The following is a 20,796-nucleotide window of genomic DNA, read 5'->3' as shown; positions in this document are numbered from 1 at the left end:
CCAACAACATTCCAGACGCTACGGCCACGCCCCCTGGCCACTCCCCCCTCGCCAGGCTGCGGCCTCCCAGTCTCCTCGGCCACACCTCCTTCCCAACTACTTAAAAGGACTCTCCGAAGCTCACGTTTCTTTACTCCGTGCAGGAGTGTCCCCATCCGTGCGTCAGTACTCGGGTAAGGTGGAATGGTTCCGCCCTTCCGTAACCAGGGCAAGCCGCGAAGCCTAACCCAGGTCTGGCCAGGATGAGAGAAAGGGTTTGGGCAGTTGCCTTACTTCCTGCTTGGCTCTCGAATCGTCGACACACTGTTTCAGATAAGAGTACAACCATCGAAACCTGAAAGAGATGTGTGTGTGTAGAAGGACTCAGGACTGCAGAGTATAAGAATTAGAACTGACCTCGGGATGGTCTGATCCCCACAGTTGAAATGAGACATGAAGAGCCAGGCTTTGCTCAAAGCCACTCACTCCCGTTCAGGGCTTTCCCACTTCTCCTCCTCCCAATCCAGGCCTCCTCCCTCCCCCACAGTCCCAGTCTCAGTTTAGATGCATAGAGGTCTCTAAGGGTAGAGCTTCCACTCTGTGGACTCTCGCTGCCCTCCCTCCTTGCTTTTAGGCCCCAGGCACCCTCCGCTGACTTTGTCTCCTGGAGTCTCACAAACCTACTGCTCAAGATTGTAGGTGAGGGATATTCATTTGTTCCCAAGAAGTGGAAGCTCCAGAAAGTCAACTTTCAGCCCAATATCAGGTCTTTTCCAGTGAGCTACAGCTGTCCACAGGTGACATGGGCTGCCATGGGAGGAAGAGAGTTGTTCAAGTCAAGGCTGGTAAGAGGGATGTACAGTGAGATTGTACTGGGTGACTTATGAGCTGCTTCCAACCCCAATAGTCTATGATTCAACGGTACTCACCCTGCCAAGGAAGGAACTTTAAGGAAGGTCAGGACTTCTCTGGTCCCTGGGAGGGTCGGGGCAGCTGACGACCTTCCTGCTATAGTTCCCATTGCCCCACCTGCACCAGGTCTCACTGGGGGTTGGAAGACAAGCAGGTCACAGCTAAACTCTACAGATACTGTCAAATACCTTCTCCCCATGGGGACAGGTGAGGTGGTGATGTGTATGTGCCTGTGTGCCCTAACAGTGCTCATGTGTACCTGTTCCTTCTGTTCCTACATATACATACACAAAACTTTTCATATAACACCACTATAATGGAAATGCAGTTTCTCCAAAATGAAAGTAGCTGTTACAGAAGATCTGAATGATGCTTATGTAACTTTAAACACTGAGTTTGGGTAGATCCTAATTCATTAACAGAAGGGAAAAGGAAGAGTTTGCACATCTTTACCGTCCATCATTATCTAAAAATCATTAAAACAAAAGGATTCTTAAGGTTAATCTTCAATAGGCAGGTTGCTAGGGGGCCTTTTGGGCCCTGCCCCCACTCTCTTGCAGGGTAGTTCAGCTGCAGTGGGAGAAGGAGGAGTGAAGGCAGGAACTGAGGACTGAGGATTGAGGGGTGCCTGCTACTCCCAGCTCTGTAGTGTTGGGCACTTAACCTCTTGACCTGTCTGCACTTCCATTTTCTCGTCCATAGAGAAAATCCCTCCCCCTTTTATAGCTTACAAAGTACTTTCACATACATTTTCTGTCTCATTTGATCTCTTACTGCTTTGAGGTTGACAGAGCAGATATACCCATTTTGTCGGTGAGGAAACAGGGTCTGGAAAGGTTAACTGACTCACCTAAGGTCTCACAGCTTGTTAAGAAGAGGAGGCAGGACTAGAAGTTGTCTTTAAACTCTAAGACTTGAATCTGACACCTTACCATAGTTCCTTTCTTATCTATAGGATGGAAGAGATACTAGAACCCAGTCATTGACTTCTTGCTAAGAACGGCTGACTGCCTCACCTCCTCTGGGAAGCCCTCCCAGATACCCACTCTCACATCAGAGCTTTCTAGCCTCCTACATACTCTCTCAGAACACTTAGCATCATGTTTTGCAGACAGTTTGCTTACTGACTTCCCAACCAGAAGATGAATTGAGACTGTATTAAATTCATTTTGAATCTAGCATAATGCCTAACACAGAGCAGGTAAGCTTTCTTTATCTATTTGCTATACTAGTCTTGACTCTATGTCTTAACCAGTGTTCTGAACGAGGGGTTTGGTGACCCACAGCAATAAACAAATTTTGGTAGCATGGGGAAATATATTCAATATCCTGTAATAATCCATAATGGAAAATAATATGAAAAAGAATAGATATATGCATATAACTGAATCACTTTACACTAGAAACTAACACATTGCAAATCAACTATACTTCAATTTAAAGGAAAAAAGGAACACGTTTTGTATTGTGAGATGGCTAAAGCAAGTTTCATGGGACAATACTTATCCTGCTATGTGCATGCATTCTGATGCTTTCTATTTATTGCATCCTATTTCATTTGTTTTAAATGCTGGCCATGACTCTCTAAATGGATTTCACGACTCACCACCAGGTTGTGACCCCATCCTTGGAACCATACTGCTTTCATCTCTGCATGCTGTGGACATCTTCTGTGTGAAGGGCTCCAGCTATCCCTGAAAGACACGCGGGAGATAGCCCTCAAGTACCTCTTGCTCTGATGTCAAAGAAAGGTTCATTTGCAGGGAAACATAGAGAAGCCCTTCTAAGGCCAGAGGCACAAGGGTGCAAATATAACCCAGGGTGGAGAGGTCAGATGAGAGAAAGGTCCCAGAGAGGCCTGGTGAGGGCCTTTGTGCCTCCAGAAACTACAAAGGCAGTGGCAGCTTTATTGGAGCCTGGAACACAGACTGGCAGGGCCTGGACTATGATGCCACAGGCCTCTCCCTGCTCTGTCCCCAGATTACAGATCTCTGCCCCAAAACGCTCTCTGGGGTCATGATGGGCCTCTTTCCTACAATTAAGGGGGTGGGGGAGGTGAAACGGCTAACTTCTGCCTCAAGCAGCCTGGTAAATAACCTCCTGCCTCCAGGCCCTGGGCCAGCTGCTGGCTGTGTGACTTTGGGTAGGCTCCGTTTAATTACGTTCAAGGGTGGTAGCTGAGGCCAGGGCTCTCTAGGCCTAACAACTCTCCCAAGAGAAAGCTTATGGACTATCTCTGGTCACCTACCTGTTCCATCCCTTTATCTCAACTTTACCTCCACCTGAAGGTTGATGAGAGGCAGTTTGGAAACAACACACCTTCTCTCCCCCCACCCCAAGTCAAGTAGTGGGGTAGTGAGGGTGGGGCTCAAAGGAGTGCCGTCTGTGCCTGTCTCCCATGGTTACTTGGGTTGGACTGGGTGTTTCTGAGCCAAGGTTTGGGAAAGGGAAACGGAGCTGGAGGAGCTTCCTCTACAGGAGGTGAACACTTGCTTCAGAACCCTGCCCCTTCCCCCACAGAAAATAAATAACAGGGTTGAGCCCAAGGAGACCCTTTCATGACCCTCTGATGTCACTGAAATTTTCCATTAAATTAAAAACAATTTTTTATTACAAATGGAACACATCCATTTTCTTGCTTTCTCTGATTGTTCCTGCAGAGTCTCAGTTCCGTTTCGCATTGTAACTGAGAAGGTGGGGTCTCAGCACCGCGGTTCCAGAGCCCTGTGCCCTCCTGTCACAAGGCTTCTGGGGCAAGGTCCTAGGGGTGAAATGAGGTGGGTTGAAAAAGACCCAGTGACAGTGACTGAACAGTTGTGGGGACTACCAGATGCCAGGGGGCTGGGGAGGAAGGGAGGAGTTAGTGGCAGTGGCTATAGCTTCTTCGTAGAGTAGCCCGGGAAGCTCCCTGGGGCTTCAGATTAGAGATGAGGAATTCTGCAGGGTGCAGGCATGTGCATCATCCCAACCCTAGTACTTAGTTATTGGACCTCCTGATTTAGTTTCTTCATCCTAAACTGGGGATAACAATAGTACCTATTCCATAGGTTATTATGAGGATTAAATGAGATAATATGTGAAGCACTGAGCACCTGAAACACCGGAGATGCTCAATAAATATTACTCTCATTATCATCAACCCTGCCTTCTGCACCCATCATCTGCCTGGTTCTCCAAGCCAGAAACCTGAGGTCACCCAAGACTCTTCCTTCCCACTCATACCCATCCCCAATCCATCCTGAAGCCAAGTGGCTCTTTGCCTCACCAGTATTTGTCAGGCCTTTTCATTCTTCCGATTCCCACTACTGCTGTCTCAGGGGAGGCTGGCAACAGGCACCTAATCACCTAATCTCTCCTTCTCTAGGGCCCCAATCCAAATCCATCCCCAGCTCTCCTAGAAGATGCAAATCTGATCCTGTCTATATAGAATGATTCAGCAGTTCCCCATGACTTGCAGGACAAGCTCAGATACCTAGCTCTGGCTCCTGGTGATTCACCCACCCCATCTCACACACCTTCCCCATATCGCCCGGGCTTCTGTCCTGTGAAAGTAGGCACCTGTGATTCTTTGGCACTGTGTGTGCTTCCACACTTCTGCACAGGCGGTTCTTTCTGCCTGGATGCCTTTTCCCCAACCCCTGTGTGATGACTCCTCATCCTTTAAAATACAGTTCAAGTGCCACCTCTTCCTCAGATCCTCCCAGGTCCCAGCCTGACTCAGATGCTCCTCTTTGCTCCTGTATTTTCATTCTCGTTTGCTTGACTGTTCCCACCACGCCAGTGTAAGCTGCTTGAGGGCAGGCACAATCTGTTTTTCACCACACTCCAGTGCCCTCACAGAGCTTGGCTCACAGTAGGCTCTGTTGGAAGCTAGTCCCCGCAGGCACTTTCCTTCCTGGGCACTGCTGATCTCCTGGGCCACTGAGCCAGTGAAGCTGGGAGGCAGGATGCCAGCCTCCTAGACACTTTCTCCACCACCCAGGACAGGGGAGTCCCAGACCTGGAGCAGATCTTCGGCGCCTGCTGGCCACCACAGGTGCAGGAGTGTGGGACTCAGGAGTCCTTCACTTCTCACCCGGGCTTTGGAAACGAGGCCGAGCCGATTGAGGCTTGGTGGAACAGACGGACACCGTCGCCCAGGCATTTGGAAAGGGAGGGTGGGGTGGACGAACCCGCAGTAGCGCAGACCCTCGACTTCCCCACCCCATGGTCACTGTGCGAGCCTGTAAGATGAGGACAAATGGATCTATATGGGGCGGGAGCCGCCGAGCCTGGCCGGGATTCCGGCCTGCCTCGATCCGGGTTCCTCAGGAGCACAGCCTCTCCCTCCCCCCAGCTAGGCCTGGGCATCCACGTGACCTGCGCCCCCAGGAGCCACTAATCGCCTGGCTCCCTCCCTTCTCCTAAATAGGGAAGCGACAGGAGCAGATCGAGTTTCTCGGCCCGTATTTACAGGCTTCCTGGACGAAGCCAAACCGTCTTCTACCCTCGCTTCCCCCAGCGCGCGCGGCGGGGAAAGGGAAGAAGGGCCCCCTCGGCGCCCCACCCCCAGCCCTCCCGGCCTCGCCGCCCCGGGTGCGGCCCCTTCCTCCCCCCCACCCCCGCCCCGCGCCGCCGCGCCGCCGGCCCCTCCGGGGGCACCGCTGAGGTCGCCGCATTCCAACCCTCTGGCGGCCCTTTGAGGTCACGTGGCGCGCTGGGGGTGGGGCGGCAGGACGCCCCTGCCCCAGGCCGGCGACCTAGAGGCTTCCAGTCCTGCAGATTCTGGAGCCTTCTCCTCAGACCTCGAGGAGGCCAGCTTCGTTTTGGGAGTGATGCGCCGCAGGGTTTTACCCTTCAGCGCCTACTGCGTGCTTGGCCCGCACGGAGCACTCGGGCCTCTCCCGTCGCATCCCCCCTGGCCCTCGGGCAGGGCCCGCCATACCGTTCTCACTGGAAGACGCCGGCCGGGAGTCGCCAAGGCGTGCCGGCTCGAAGGGCTAGACTCTCTGCAAAATGGACAGGGAGGTGAGAAGACTGGGGAGAGCCAGTCAGCTTCGTTTATGCCTAGACGGATCCTTGTGAAGCCAAAGTCAAGAGCCAGCCGTGTGCCCTCTGCTTAGCCTGGACCCCAAACCTCTGAGAGCTGTACTTTGGGCGTGGAGACAAGGCACCAAAAGGGGCTTGATTGCCTTCCGGGCTGGGCAGACAGTCCCTAAGCTGCTCACTCTAGTCTAGTGCAAACTCAGAAAGCCCTGTACTGGAGCTGCACTTGGTCACAGGAAGGGGCCTTTGGCTTCTTTGTAGGGTCAAGGCAGGCGTGAGTAGATTGGAAGTTGAGGCACTGGCCACAGCCAACTTGCCTGGGAAGTATGACCTTGTAGGACAGAGAGAGTGTAGAGGGTAGGATGGAGATGACAGAAAGGAGGCCTATTTTGGATGGAGAGGGAGGTCTACATTAGAATATTTATTACTCATTCAAATATTTTTTGAGCCTTTCCTAATATGAGTCATGCATTCAGCCATTTGCACCAGTACTGACTGTTTTACCAGGCTCCAGGCCCTGTCCTGGGGCTACAGTGATTAAGACAGCGTTCCTGTCTTCATAGAGCTTACAGGCTAGTGGGAAAGCTAGACAGGTGAGGGGCATTTGCAGTACCGTGTGCTGAGAGCCACAGACGGGAAGCGCAGCCGCAGGAAACAGAGAAGGGGCCCTTAGCTCAGAGTAGGTTGGGAAGGAGAATGCGTTATCTAAGCTGAGGCCTGAAGTATAACCTATCCTTAATGGATTGGGGTGAGAGTGGAATAGGAAAGAATAGTCTCTGGGTAGAGGGCACAGTGCGTGCAAAGTCCCAGAAGCACGTTCTGGGCACTGACAGCTCAGTAGGGCTGGAGTACAGCCACCCTGCTGATGGCTGACAGAACAAGAGGAGACAGAGAGAATGCATTTGGGAGAAGAAATGGGCTGAGCTGATGAGTAATGCCCACCCGGGAGAGGATGAACGCAGGGAGACCCCTGCTCCTTTGAGGACACAGGAGGCCCCACAGGCATTCTGTAGTGGAGGATGTGACACGTTCTTTTATAGTTGCTTTACAAAATTAATATTTATTTTTATCAAGAAAATACATACACATAGCTTAAAAATCAAATAGTTATAAAGGGCCTGTAACAAAAACAGAAGTCCCACTGGCCTTTCTCCCAACCTTTATCCTAGGCCGCGGGGGCAACTGCTTTCAACTCAGTTTGGCTGTTTCTTCTGGTATTTCCTTCCTTATTTCTAAATGGTATATGTACTGCTTTTCTGGGTTCATCCGTCCAATTTGTTGACTTCTCATCTTGGTAGATGAGGATTTTGATTCTTTTACTTGCCTCTTCCCCCTCTCCTCACCCCCATTATGTTTATATCATAATTTATGGTCAAATTCATGTTCAGTGATCTCATTATTGACTTTGAAAATATTGTTTACTTTTGAGGCAAGTATGCTGGTTACATTTCCTCTTCTAATATAACTTTGTTGCTGTATGCTCTGTTTACATTTCCTTTCTTGTACAACTTTTTTTGTTTTTCCTGGAGTTAACTGCCTCATTTTTTATTTGCTTGGTTTTCTTTGAATCTCTGGCTCGGCGTCTTCCCACACCCGTCAACAGTTCTGTAAAACGCCTTCTCAGTACAGTTTTGCATATGACCAAACCTGTCATATAATCTTATCGGTTCTGTGTTATTTTTCCTAGGAAACATTTGTCCTGGGGCGCTCCATCCTTCCGGTTTTCTCTGGATGTGTTGCCTGTAGCATACCTGTCACCCTTGGACTTCCCATGGCCAATCATTAAGAATTCACTTTGCCCTTTTCCTCTTTCAGGGACCCAGTATCTTCCTCTTCTTCAGTTTACTTCCTTGTTGGGATGAAGCACATCCTCCAGTAGCTTCCTGAGAAAGAATGCCTGGGAGGTAAGATTTAGCGACTTTTACCTGCCTAAAATTGCTTTATCCTACCCTCACTCTTGATGACTAGTTTTGGCTGGGTATAGAATTTTAGGTTGAATATCATTTTCCTTCAGAAGTTTGAAGATATTGCCTCCTTATCTTGCAGACTCTGATTGGAATTGAGAAGTCTCATGCTATTTTTTTTAAACTTTTTTTATTGATTTATAATCATTTTACAATGTTGTGTCAAATTCCAGTGTAGAGCATAATTTTTCAGTTATACATGAACATGTATAAATTCATTGTCACATTTTTTTCTCTGTGAGCTACCATAAGATCTTGTGTATATTTCCCCGTGCTATACAGTATAATCTTGTTTATCTATTCTACAATTTTGAAATCCCAGTCTATCTCTTCCCACCCCCCCGCCCCCTTGGCAACCACAAGTTTATATTCTATGTCTGTGAGTCTATTTCTGTTTTGTATTTATCTCATGCTATTTTGATTCCTGAGACTTTGAATTCCCCTCCCCGCCCCTTTTAGGACTCTCTGTTATCCCTGATATATTAAAATGTCACAGTTTATCAGCACGGGTCATTTTTCATGGTCCTTGATAGGTCTTTTTAATCTAACAGTGGTTTTCGAAGTGTGGTCCTCAACCAGCACCATCAGCATCACCTGAATATGTTAGAAATGCAAATTTTTATCCTCTGCCCAGGGGCAACTACCTCACATCTACTGAATCAGAAACTCTGGTGAGAGGTCCCAGCAATCTGTGCTTTGTTGTTGTTGTTTTTATTGAGGTATAATTGACACAAAACATTATATTAGTTTCAGGTGCACAACATAGTAATTCAATATTTGTATACATTGTGAAATGATCACAGTAAGTCGAGTTCACTTCAGTCACCATATATAGTTACACTTTTTTCTTGTGATGAGAACTTTTAAGATTGACTCTCTCAGCAACTTTCAGATATGCAATATAGTATTGTTAACTATAGTCACCGTGTGTACATTGTATCCTTGTGACTTACTTGTTTTATAAATGTAAGTTTGTACCTTTTGACCCTGGTCACCCATTTCTCTCACCCCCACTGCCGGCCTCTGGCAATAAGCCTGGTTTTATTGTTTTGTTTTTGTTTTTTAGATTCCACATATAAGTGAGATCATGGTATTTGTCTTTCTCTGTCTGACTTACTTCACTTGGCAGAAAGCCTCTGAGGTCCATTCATGTTGTCACAAATGGCAAGATTACCTTCTGTATTTTAATGGCTGAATAATATTCCGTGTGTGTTTGTGGATGTGTATTTTAACAATCTGTGCTTTAACAAGCCCTCCACATATTCTGATGAGTGATAAAGCTTAACATCTGTTAAAATCTGTTACAACATCTTATGTCCTTTAATTCTGGGAATTTCTTTATTATTTCTTTCAAATTTTTATCACTCTTATTATTAGAATGCTGGATAAAAGGATACAATACAAGAGAACTGATCCTCTAATTTTATTATTATTTCTCTTTTATTAACCATCTCTTTCTTCTATATTCTGATATCCCCAATGTTATATCCCAAACCATTTATTAAGTATGTAATACGACCCTTTTTCTTTTTCTTTCTTTCTTAAAAAATTTCAGAAGTTGTTTCGTGTTCCTTGTTCTTTCTGTTCTGAACGATTTCATGTTCTCCATCTCTGGATACGTGCAGTGTCATCTCTTCGAGGACATTCATTTGAAATGTTCTTCTCCCTTTGTTGTCTCTGTTTCCTCTGATTTTGTGTTTTCTGTTGTTTTGATTTGTATCAGTTAGGAGAATTTCCTTAGTTGTCTGGTCTTCCTTGGCTGTCTGTTCACGCTTGAGAAGGAGGCACTGGAGAGCCAGTTGGAAGCACTCACTGTGGACTCAAGTTAGGGCAACTGGGTACCTGGCTGGACTCTTTCCTTGGGGAGCCCTAATTGTCAGTATCATTGGCACAGTTCTGTTTTTCCAGAATAGGATCCTTTAGTCTAGCCTCCTGCTTGAAGGTTATAAGCCCACCTGCCCAGGGTCCTCCAAGTGGGTGGAGTGTGGGGGGTGGGAAGAGGTATGTGGCAAGTAGGACGAGTTACACAATCAGAATGCCAACTTTCACTCAGCTGCTTTTTAAAAAAAATTTTTTTAGGGGGGAAGTAATTAGATTTGTTTATTTATTTTAATAGAGGTACTGGGGATTGAACCCAGGACTTCATGCATGCTAAGCAGCCACTCTACCACTAGAACTATACCCTCCCCCCTCACTGAGCTTTTGATCCCACTTCTTCTCCATTCCCCCCTCCCCCCACCCCCAAAGACCAGTATCTCTCTGTTTCAAAGCTGTATCTCCAGAAGCGATCTTCCTGTCTCCTGCATGTGTGGGGAAGGGGACACAATAAGTCACTTGATTGCACTGGGGACCTCTGAGTTTCCTGACTATCAAATTGCTCTTTCAGTAGATCTTCAAATAAGCCCCCAGTTTTTAGACCTCCGCCTTCTAGTTTCCTTGCTGCTTCTAATTCCTAGCTTTGCTGGGGTTCTGAGGGAGGGGTCAGCTTGCTTCTCCTGGGCACATGCCTCTGGATGTTCTGGGCCTGTCTTTCCTAGCCACTTGCCACTCTCCCATCCACTTTCTGTTTTCGTATGACGTGGTTCAGGATTCTTAATGTCTCCAAGTTTAGTTGAAGATGGAATTTGGGCTTCTGTTTCTGATTCTCCTTGTCATTTTGGAGGTGATTTTTTGAGAGAAAAAGGGGACAGAAAGGGCTGTACTCCACTATCTCGTGACCAGAAGTCTGAGATGTCCTCCTGAGGTGGACAGAAGTGCCGTCTGTGCCTGAAACTCCTGCTCCTGCTGACAAAGAGGGAGGAGGTCACCTGTAGGAGGAAGGTGAGCAGGGGAGGAGAGGAGCTTCAGGAGCTTAGAAGAGCTGCTGCGGGGACGTGATTGGCGCCTCCCAGAGATAACAAGGATTTCTGGGCCCCAGTGAGGCCTAGCTGAGGTGAGACAGTGAGAATCCATGGTGAGGACACAGGGAACCGGGTGGGAGGTACGGAGAGGCAGAGAGTAACCCCCAGCTCGGAGAGAGCGAGACAGGTGGGGGACATTCTAGAATGGGGCAGGGCTAAAGTGGCTGGCTTTGGAGCAGCACATTTGCCACAAGACAGAAGAGAATGAGGCAATATTGATAACGACTAACGGGATGTCCATTACGTGCCAGGGACTGGACCAAGTTCTTCAAAGCAGGCTCAGTGGGAGTGGGCAGCCGAGAAGAGGTGAGGACGGAAAGGAGTTTAAGGTCAGAGACAGAAGGTGTGAGTCGCAGGTTTGAGGATGGGGCAGGTCTGAGAGACTGTGGAGTCTTGGGTCAGAGATGGGAGAGCCACTCAAGTGCAGAACCACAAAGCAGCATGTCCCTGAGGTGGGTGAGCCATGGGGGAAATGGCTATGTGATTGCTCAAGTCTACTGCAGGAAAGGCAGTGGGTAGGAAAGGCCAGTCATCTACATGGATGGCCTCTTGGACACCAAGGAAGGATAGAGATTTTAAAAGAGAGGCTGGCCACTTCAGTCCACTTCAGTATTTACTGAACGTCCATATGACCTCCTTCCCCAGGTTACATAGCCTGGGGGTGTAATCACAGTACAGTCACTTGAAATACACAGCCTCTGGCTCTAAGCCCTAATAACCCAGCTCTCAAAACCTCACGAACTGTTTCCGGGGTCTCGGGGCTGTTTCACGTCTGCTCCTTGTGTGGCCCTTCTGTTCCATCTCACGGCTGTGTGCTGACCTCACTCCTCCTGGCCATGAATGCCGCTCCTGTCACTCCTCACTGTGCAGCCCCAGAGCTGCATCAGCCAGAATTCTGTGGTTACAGGCCACAGAAACCAACTCTGGCCAACTTAAACAGAAAAACAATTTATTGAAAGCTTATTGGGCAGCTCATAGATTCTGCAGCCACTCCCTACCTTTTTCCTGTGCTGGTGAGCCTTGATTTTGTTCCAGAATTTACCTGCCCTGAACTCAGGGAAGGGAACCCCCCTCAGCTGCAGGAGGTGAAAGTTGGTAAGTCTAAGCAGCCAATCAGGGTGCTTCTGCCTCCTTGCCAGTGATTGGTTTAGACCTAGGCACGTGGTGCAACCCTGGCCAATGAGACGCAAGGGGAAGCCCACCAGGCCAGTGGGCCGCCACAGAATGAGGAGCTACCTGGAGGCCTGCCTTGTTCGAAGGTGGAATTAACTTTTTCTGCCTCTGAACAATGATATGCTTGTTTACTGTTTGAGCCGCTTTTCGTTGGTCTTCTGTTGCTTTCAACCAAAAGAGCCTAACGCATAAGACACTGCCAGATATCTTTCCTTGATAGCTGGTGGGGTAAAGGAGGGGAAAATAAGCTGACAGCTGAAGAGTGGGATTAGTAAGTTTTCAAAATAAAGGAGGCTGATGCATAATTTGGAGATACAAGAATTACCTTATAGGTAAGAACTGACTAAAAATGCTAGAGGGAAGGGGAATAACTCTGGAAGGAGGCCACCAGCCATTAAGCAGAGACTGACTATATACCAGGCACTGTTAAAGGGGCTAGGATATGGTGATGAGCAGGAGCCAAGACCCCTGCTCTTAGGGAACTTTCAGTCTGGGTGGAGTGGAGACACAGTGAACAAAAGTCACAGGGTAAAGTAATGGAAGGTAGTCTTAGGGGTGCCGTTAATTGTGATAGATGGTGGTCAAGAAAGCCCGCTCTGAAGAGGAGACCCAAAGGGTGGGAGTGAGCCAGCCACCCAAAGAACCATATGGAGATTCCAGGAAGTGCCTCAGGGCAGCAGCAGTTGGCTCTGTCCTGGCTGGGAGTCCAGTGCCTGTGCCAGGAAGGGAAAGACGTGGCAGCAAAGCTTGCCTTGGGGGCTCACGCAGGCCAGGAGTGACAGAGTAGCTGAAGACATGTATTTTCCCAGGTCTGCCATGGACATTAGCTCCTTTGTGAGGACAGGTTGGGAACTGCGATGTCACTGACTTTCTAGAAGGTGGGAAAGTTTGAATGGAGTATTTGGAGGGAGAGCCTGTGGGTTGAAGGAAAGACACTTGGGGCAAGCAGATGACCCTCTGGTCCCTGAGTGCCCAGCTACCTCCTGTCTCCCTTTGTCCAACCAGTCTGGAGTTCTAGCCCATTCCTCTGTTCTAACATGTCTTGGTTCAGACTGCTACAACATGATACCATAGACCAGGTGGCTTATAAACAACAGAAATTTGTCATGTTCCTGTTTCCAGATCAAGGTGCAGGAAGAGTCCGTGTCTGCTGAGGGCCTGCTTCCCAGTTCATAGATGGCTGCTTTCTAGCAGGGTGCCCATGCGGCAGAAGAGGCAGGAGAGCTCTACGCAGTGTGTTTTAAGAGAGCACTGATTCCATTCCTGAGGGCTCATGACCTAATCGCCCAGAAGTCCCACTTCCTAACACCATCACACTGGGGTAGAAGCTCAACAAATGAATTTGGGGTGAGACACACACGTTCAGTGTGTAACAAACAGCTCAACCAAATCAAGAAGCATTTCCAGAGTGCTTACTTTTTGTGTAGCCTCTCCTGGGAGTGTGTGTGTGTGTGTGTGTGTGTAAAGACACAGCCTGGTCTCAAGGAGCTTGCTGGTAAAGGATTAAGAACTCTTCATCTTAAACAATTAGAAAACAGTTTATCAGCAGAAAAAAGGACACGCAATAGGATTATTTACCTTGGTGGCCGTCACAAGTTCCTCATTGTCTACTGCACTGACCACAACTTCCCAACCTAGCACCAACAGACCCCTCTCCTCACCCACTGCTCCCTTCTTCCCCCAGGGTTAAGGGTGGCCCCTTTCTTACTGAGCCCCCCAGATTCCTTCTGAGTGATTGATCAAGTTGGAGCCTGACGCATGATTCCTGCTTATCCTGTGCTGCCTTCCTCCAGTCTCCTGGGGATGTGAAGGAGGACAAGGGAGGGACCAGTTAGCTGGATTGAGATCCGTTTGCCCAGAGGTGCCGGTGCCACAGTGGGGCTCTTCAAGGATCCTGTACCCAAGGAAGAGGTCCTAGTTTGGAGGATCCTGTAGCTGAATAAATGAGAAAAATATTAAATGCTTACCTTTTCGGTCTGTTGAAGATGCAGACCACGAGGGGTGGGGGGAGTGTGGGACTTTATTCCATTTTACAGTGGAAGAAACTAAGGCACAGAGAGGTAGTCGCTGTCCTAGTCAAATGACTAGTAAGTGGTGCAGCCAGGACTTGAACCCAAGCAGCCTGACTGCGAGCATCCCCTTTTTGACACCACTGTACACGCTGCCAAATTGGCTCATTCTAGGAATTTCCCTTCTCCTTGCCACAACGCTCCGAACCGAGCTAGAGGCCATTCTGAGCAAGGACCAGTTCCCTTCCTCGTGTGAAGAGAGGGAGTTGGATCCAGGAGAAAAGGAATTCCAGACGACACACTGCCATTTTGGCTATTTTTCTTAATGTTCCCCAGGCAGCGAGCGCTACCTTTTGATTTGCGAGGTGTCTCTGTTCTTCTAATTAACACCAGTGTCAGCCTTTAGCCAGAGCCCTGCCTATAGCTGGAATCCGTAACCCTGAGGCTCAGGGGCCAGTCCTCCGTGAGAGCGGGAGAGGACAAAGGGAACACCAACTCCGGGTGGAGCTTCCTGTGATGATGCTCCCTTCGCCTCATCTATAAAAAGCTCCAATATGATCTACCCCATTTCTGGTGGAGGCCAGCGTGGCAGAATGTGCGGGAAGAGGAAGAATCAGGCTGAAAGAGCTCCTCTTTGCCTCCCTGGATTCTCTTCCAAAATGCTGTCAGCACTGCCAGTTGGAAAATATTTTTCTCCCTCCCTTTGTCTTCTTTCTTATTTAAAAAAAAAAAAGCCATCTGGTGTCAGATTCACTCCTGGCACATCATAAAGGGTAGCACTAAAAATGTCCCTGAAAAACTAAAAGCAAAACCACAGCAGTACACATGGGATTTAATCTCAGCATCCTAGAATTTCCGAGTTGCTAGGGGCCTCAGAGATCAAACCGTCCGTTGCACCGAGGAGGAAACTGAGGTCAAGAGGCGTTAGATCACGCTTTCAAAACTGTTTATTGAGTGCCTACTACGTTCAAGGCACTCTGCAGGCGTGGGACAGAAAAGACACCCCCCTGCCTTCCTGGGGTTCTCGGTGGGCGGTTCTTGCCTCTGCCCTTGGCCCTGCCTCTTCCCAGAGGCCCAGAGGCCCAGAGGCGGGGGCCTGCGCGTGGCCGTCGCCTCCGGGCCGTGGGCCGGCCGGGCCCTCGGGCCGCCGCGCTCCCTGCGCCGCACCCGCGCGTTACGACGGGGCCGAGCGCGCCGCGCGCCGCCCCAGCGCGGCCCCGGCCGGCGGCCGCTGTGGTCTCCCGCCGCTTCCGCCCGCCGCCGCGGTGGCTCCGCATTCCTCAGGGCTGAGCAACAACTTTCCCTCCGAAGGCGGCTGGGCCCGCGCCAGCCGGGGCCGCCTGTGCCGGGCCCCTCGCGGGGCGCGGCCCGCGTCGCCAGCGCGGGCCTCCTAAGGGGTGCGGTCGGGCTCCGGTACCTGGCGCGGCCCCCTCCCCCGCCTCGGCGCGGGTCCCCGTCCGGGGCGCGGCGCCACCGCCGTCGACCCCTCCCCTGGGAGCGAGGCTGGCGCGGGCGGAGACCGCTCCGAGCTTCCTGCCCGCGGCGGCGGGGCTCCCGGAGGACCAAGTCGCTGCGTGGGCCTGCCCCTGGCCTTGGTCATCGAGCTGGTCCAGGCTGCCTGCCCAGCCTGGACCCCTGCACGGGGTGAGCGCACAACGTTTGCCTCGGTTTTTTCCTTCAGTTCTTTGACAACGGAAAGAGGAGGGTTTGTAGCAACTACAGAAGAGCGGTCCTAAACCACTTCCTCGTCTGAATCTAAATATTTACAACCGTCCTATTAATACAAGCACTTTTATCCTTTGAACACACTCTCATGCCCACTGAACTTCAGAATGTCTCTGGGCCAAAGTTGGTTTCTTACTACTTTGCTCATCTTACAAGTGAGAAAGCCCGGGCACGAGGGCTTCCATGACCGCTCGGAAGCCTGGAGGCAGTGTCTAACCAGGCGCAGCCTGGAGCCACCTCAGGCCTCCTGACTTGCAGATCAAGCACAGCCCCTTCCTGGATCCTGACGTGAGCCGGGGAGGAAATGACCCAGCTTTCCAGGCCTGGGAGCTGAGTGTGTAGGATGGAGTGGTGCTAGGCAGACAGATTAAGCTCTAGACTCACTAAAATGTAAGCTCCAGGGTGGCAGGGATTGGCTCTGAAAACAACACTTGGCACATAGTAGATACTCAGTAAATATTTGTTGCGTGGATAAATGAATACAGCAAAGGGCTTCAGATTTCTAACTAAGAATTAAACATGTGTCCTTCTTTTTGCTCCTTTACCTTCCGTTTAAACTTTTGCTTTCTCTCTGAATTTAGACTTACAGAAAAGTTGCAAGATAGTATGGCGTGTTCCCAAATACTCTTCACTTCTCTTCACCTAAAGTTAACATCTTCCCTAACCATGGTACGTTTGCCAAAATGAAGAAATGAACATTGCTGCAATACAATTAACCGAATGATTGACTTCTTTTGGATTCATGTTTTCCACTCGTGTCCTCTTACTGTTCTAAGACCCAGTCAGGGATCTCACGTTGCATTCAGGGTGTGAAGCCTTTAAGTATGCAATGTAGACCTCACTGTATAGGGTCTCACTCCTTGGCAGAGAGGCAGCAGGCAGTGTCCCTGGCACTGGACTGAGCTCCTTGTCCTGGGGGCCAAGGAAACACCTTGAGCCCTGGATTGCCTGAGAGGGCTTTTAAGGTATTCCTTCCAGGTCTGTCTGCTGGCTCTGGTAGCATCTGTTTTAAATTCTGGCCCTACTGGGTCTCCCCTCCTTGTCCCTGTCCCTCCACTGTGCACATACCTGCCAGGGAATATGGCTATGCCCCCCCTGGTCTGCTTTTCCTTTGGGACCTGACTTCTCTGTGCCCCTCATCACTTGGCTGCCATTCCTTGGTCTTCATGAGGGGCAACCTCCCATTTGCCCCTCCGCAGCCTCACTGTTCCTCTTTCTCCATCCTGGAATCGTCTTCCAGCCTGAAACCCTCAGGGGAGACCTTTCTCTTGAGCTATGTTACTTTGGTCACAGCTCACCATTGAGTGAACCTTGGAATTGGAGATGAGCGAAGTGAGGGACAATCCATTTATTCGGTCAACCAGGATTTACTGAGCATGGCTGGTCACAAAGATGAACACAGCTGATCCCTGCTTGCCAGGATTTTACCATCTGGAGGAAGAGAAAATGTGACCAGATAACTGCATACATGGGGGACATGTCCCGATGGAGATAATGTGTGTACACAGTTGTGTGGCAGCACAAGGGGCAGAGCCCAGCTGGGGTTGTGGAGGAGCATGGAGACCACTTCTCAAATGAGGGCATGCTTGAGCTGGGTCTTGAAAGATGGACAGGAAGTAGTAGGTGCCCAGGAAGCAGGGCAGGGAGAGGGGAGAGGGGCATTGGCAGGATTCAGAACAGGTGCGACAGCGCAGGGGCATTTGAGAACAGGGCATCTTTGGGGACCTTCAGGCTAGTCCAGTGCGGCTTGATGTGAGAGGGTGACTAGAGAGATGAATGGGACAGGTGGAACAGTCAGGTCTTAGGTGCCAGGACAAGGCATTCGAACCTTGTTCAGCAGCACGTGAGGGCTGCTGGTCAGTTTACTTCTTGGAATGGTCACTTTGGCCCTCTGTGGAGCCTGGACAGGAGGTCGGGGCACCTGGTGGGCGGCTGCAGTGAGAAACCAGAACAGAGGCAGTGGGGTCTGAACCAGGGCAGTAGGTAGGTTTGGGGCAGAGGGGACAGACACCAGAGAAACTTAGGAGGCAGGGCTTGCTGACTGGATGGTCAGGGGGAGGTAAGAGGAGTTCAGGGTGACTTTGGATTCCTGGCTTGCAGGAGGAAGGGCAGGGAGACTGAGGGGGCTGCAGAATGAACGGAAGGTGATCCTCTTCTCATACACATGAGCATCTTGAGTGGGGGCTGGGGCCGGAGTGGTGCTTAGATGGGCTGGCTGGGCCCCCAGCTTCACTGCCCGGAGGAGACCTGGCTTAGGCAGCGCAGGCAGCTGCAGAACAGGCTGAGTGAGGGTTGTAGCTCCAGGGGAACCTGACCTGGGAGATGTTGGTGGGAGGGTGGGGGCGTGGGGAGGAGGGGCGCTGGAGGAGATGGAGTGGGGGATGGAGAAAGAGGGGCAGTTTGGTTCAGGGAACTGAGAGAAGGTCACCAAGTCACTCAAGATGCAGAAGCCAGAGCATTTAACACCCTTCTGGAATCTTTGAACTGACTACACGGGAAGAAGGAAGTCTGCGGGGCCCTGAGAGAATGCCCAGAGGTGAGGAGGCGAAAAGGTGTCTTAGCACCCCTGTCTTTGGGCATTTCAGGCCCTGCTAGAAGTCTGGAAGTGGCTGGAGTTCCACCTGAAGGCTGTGCCCTTTGTTTGGTTGTGGGAGGGGCAGAGGCACCTGAAAACACCTGTGTGGACAGTTTATGTAGCTGGAAGGGACCTGTGGTAGATTTCTAGTAAACACCCCTGCAGAAACCCTGATTCTTAGCTGAACGCTGTCAAGAACTGTGAAGGTCTGAGACTTTACTTACTCCCTGTGATAGCTGCTGGGAGCTGAGACTCCTGGGTCAGAGATGGACAGTTTATTACTCACAGCAATAGTAAGAGAAGAGTATCAGTCCTGCTTCCCACAGGGCTTTACAAAGACTACTGGGTGATGATGCCCGAACACACAGTGTGTTGCATTTCAGGAGATGAACTGGAACTTGGGGAACCCAAATCTTTTATAACAGGCAGTTTGCCTGCTCTTTGCTCTGGAGGAGGGTACTATATACCTTCCATGGATCTTCATTATATCCTGATGATAATCTGGAACAAGTGACAGTTACTGCTTCACTTGCAAGATGTGGAGAAATGGAATAGAACCATGGAGAATTGTCTGCCAGGAAACACACGGCCATAGAAAACATTTCCCAGCCTCTCTTGGAGCTAGATGTAACCATCTAACTGAGTTGTGGTCTATTAAGCGTAAGCTTTTGTGTGAAATTGAAAAAACAAAAAGAAAAGAATAAAAGGCTGGCATGTGCCCTAAGCCCCTTCTTCCCATCTTTTCTCCTGATGGTTGGAATGTGGATGTGATGTTGGAGTGTGAGCATCTATGTTGGGCCAGGAGTGGCATGTAAGGACTAAGGATGGCAGAATCTCAGTTGCAAGGGACCTGGGTCTCTGATTATCTTTGGACTTCTTTACATGAGAGAAAAAGAAACATCTGTCTTAACTTCTTTTGTATGTCCATCTGAACTTGATTCTAACTGATACAGGCCTAGCACAAAGGAGGACCAATGGAGGGTTAAACTTGTAAGCAGAGAGAAAGATTGGGGCACATCTCCCCTTCCTCCTGCCTCAGCCTCAGCAGGGACAGGGGGAGGGGATGGGGAGTCACCTCTGGCTTGTTCACCATCCACCGGTGATGCCCCATTCACAAGGGGGCCCGGCTGGCCACGCGACCCAGCAGCGTCCATTTGAAGGCAGCAGGCAACAAGCTGGCTTCATTCACAAACCCTGTCCTCCTTTGAAAACCAATCACTGTGCAAAGCGTGACTGGGTGGTGGCCAGCGCTGGCCCATCTGTCATGCCCTTTCAGAGAGCCAGGCGTCGGCAGCCGGCCTGGGCCGAGCCAGCCCCTCTCCCTTTGTACCCCAGGGACACGCACTGTAACGAGATCACAGTGCCTACTGAATTATTCAGAGCCGCCCTGAGTGTCAGTGTTATTATAAACATGCAGATTTCTCCAGGCTGCAAACTCCCAAACCTCCAGCAGCCACCTCCCTCCAGGAGTTTTCATTGGCTGCTTTGTGCCTGTGATTTCAGGTTCCCCAGGCTGTGATGGCCTAATCTGCCTTTGACTAGTTCCTACCTGCCACCAGACATGAGGGCCTCCTTGTCCTTTACCCACCACTTCCCCAGGCCTCATTCTTTGCTCAACAGTTGTCCTCACTGCCACCCCAGCAGTCCTGCCCCTTCCCTGTCTCCTCCGGGCTTCACTGCCCAGGTTGGTGACATCAGTCTCTCCCAAGTGCCTGCCTGATGGGGACACATTAATAACAGGATCCTCCGCTTCTGTAGGTCTCTGTCTGATCTCTGTCCTCGTGGGGCTTTAAGCCTGTGGGTCTCCCCTCCCATCCCCATGTTCCAGCCCCAGCTCGGTCCTCCCCTTCCTCGCAAGTCCCAGGTTCCCGGTTCTCTCCGGAGTTGGTCTGAAGAATCCCCCCCAAGCTGGTAATGAGGCAGAGATGGTAATGCACATTTAAGAGTAATGAAATGCAGTGATATTTCAGGCCTGACAGACCTATTTCTGGCAGCCTTAGAATTAAAGTGTGAGGCTTTGTACTGCAGCTGCTACTAGGCGCCTTCAGAGTTTTTCTAAAGATGTGAATAAAGCTTGCAGGGTTTCAGCTCAGATCACTGTGGCTATTTATCCTGCTGCTGCTTTCATTGTACCTTTTTATTTGAAATTTTAGAGCTTTTAGATGAAGGAAACGCAGCAGCAAGTGCAAAGCATACAAAATATCCTGGTGGGGGAGAATGTCCCGGTTTTTCTCTCAATTGTCCGTGACAGCTCTGGAGAGGAAGAGGGCTCCCAGGGCCTCCCAGCGTTGCCTCCATCTCCCCTTTGAGTGGACCCCTCCTGGATCCTTGCTCCGCCACAGCAGGAAGCGGGGCCTCGGGAGAAATCTCTAGGAGGGAGTCCCTGCCGGCAAGATTGGTGGGGCCGGGCGCCACCAGCCCTCCCCACCCCTCATCGCTGTGAGCTGAGCCTACGGGACATGTGGCAGACAGGAGTAGACCCACTCTGGGCCAACAGTGAGAGCCCACTCTCCAGACTCCAGCCAGGAAAGCCG

At 50.3% G+C, this 20,796-nt stretch overlaps 1 long non-coding RNA gene across 1 annotated transcript; it reads left to right on the top strand.

The window, feature by feature from the left end:
* Nucleotides 1–33: 33 nt before the first annotated feature.
* On the top strand, nucleotides 34–3,450 carry LOC140700394 (uncharacterized). The gene is made up of 4 exons (XR_012078793.1): nucleotides 34–173; nucleotides 614–824; nucleotides 1,847–2,092; nucleotides 2,504–3,450. It is a non-coding gene; the product is annotated as an uncharacterized lncRNA (long non-coding RNA).
* Nucleotides 3,451–20,796: the final 17,346 nt, after the last annotated feature.

Source organism: Vicugna pacos, chromosome 12 (genome assembly GCF_048564905.1).
Source record: "Vicugna pacos chromosome 12, VicPac4, whole genome shotgun sequence".
Lineage (NCBI taxonomy): Eukaryota > Metazoa > Chordata > Mammalia > Artiodactyla > Camelidae > Vicugna > Vicugna pacos.
Note: the sequence above shows the minus strand (reverse complement) of the source record. Positions and strands in the feature narration are given on the sequence as shown.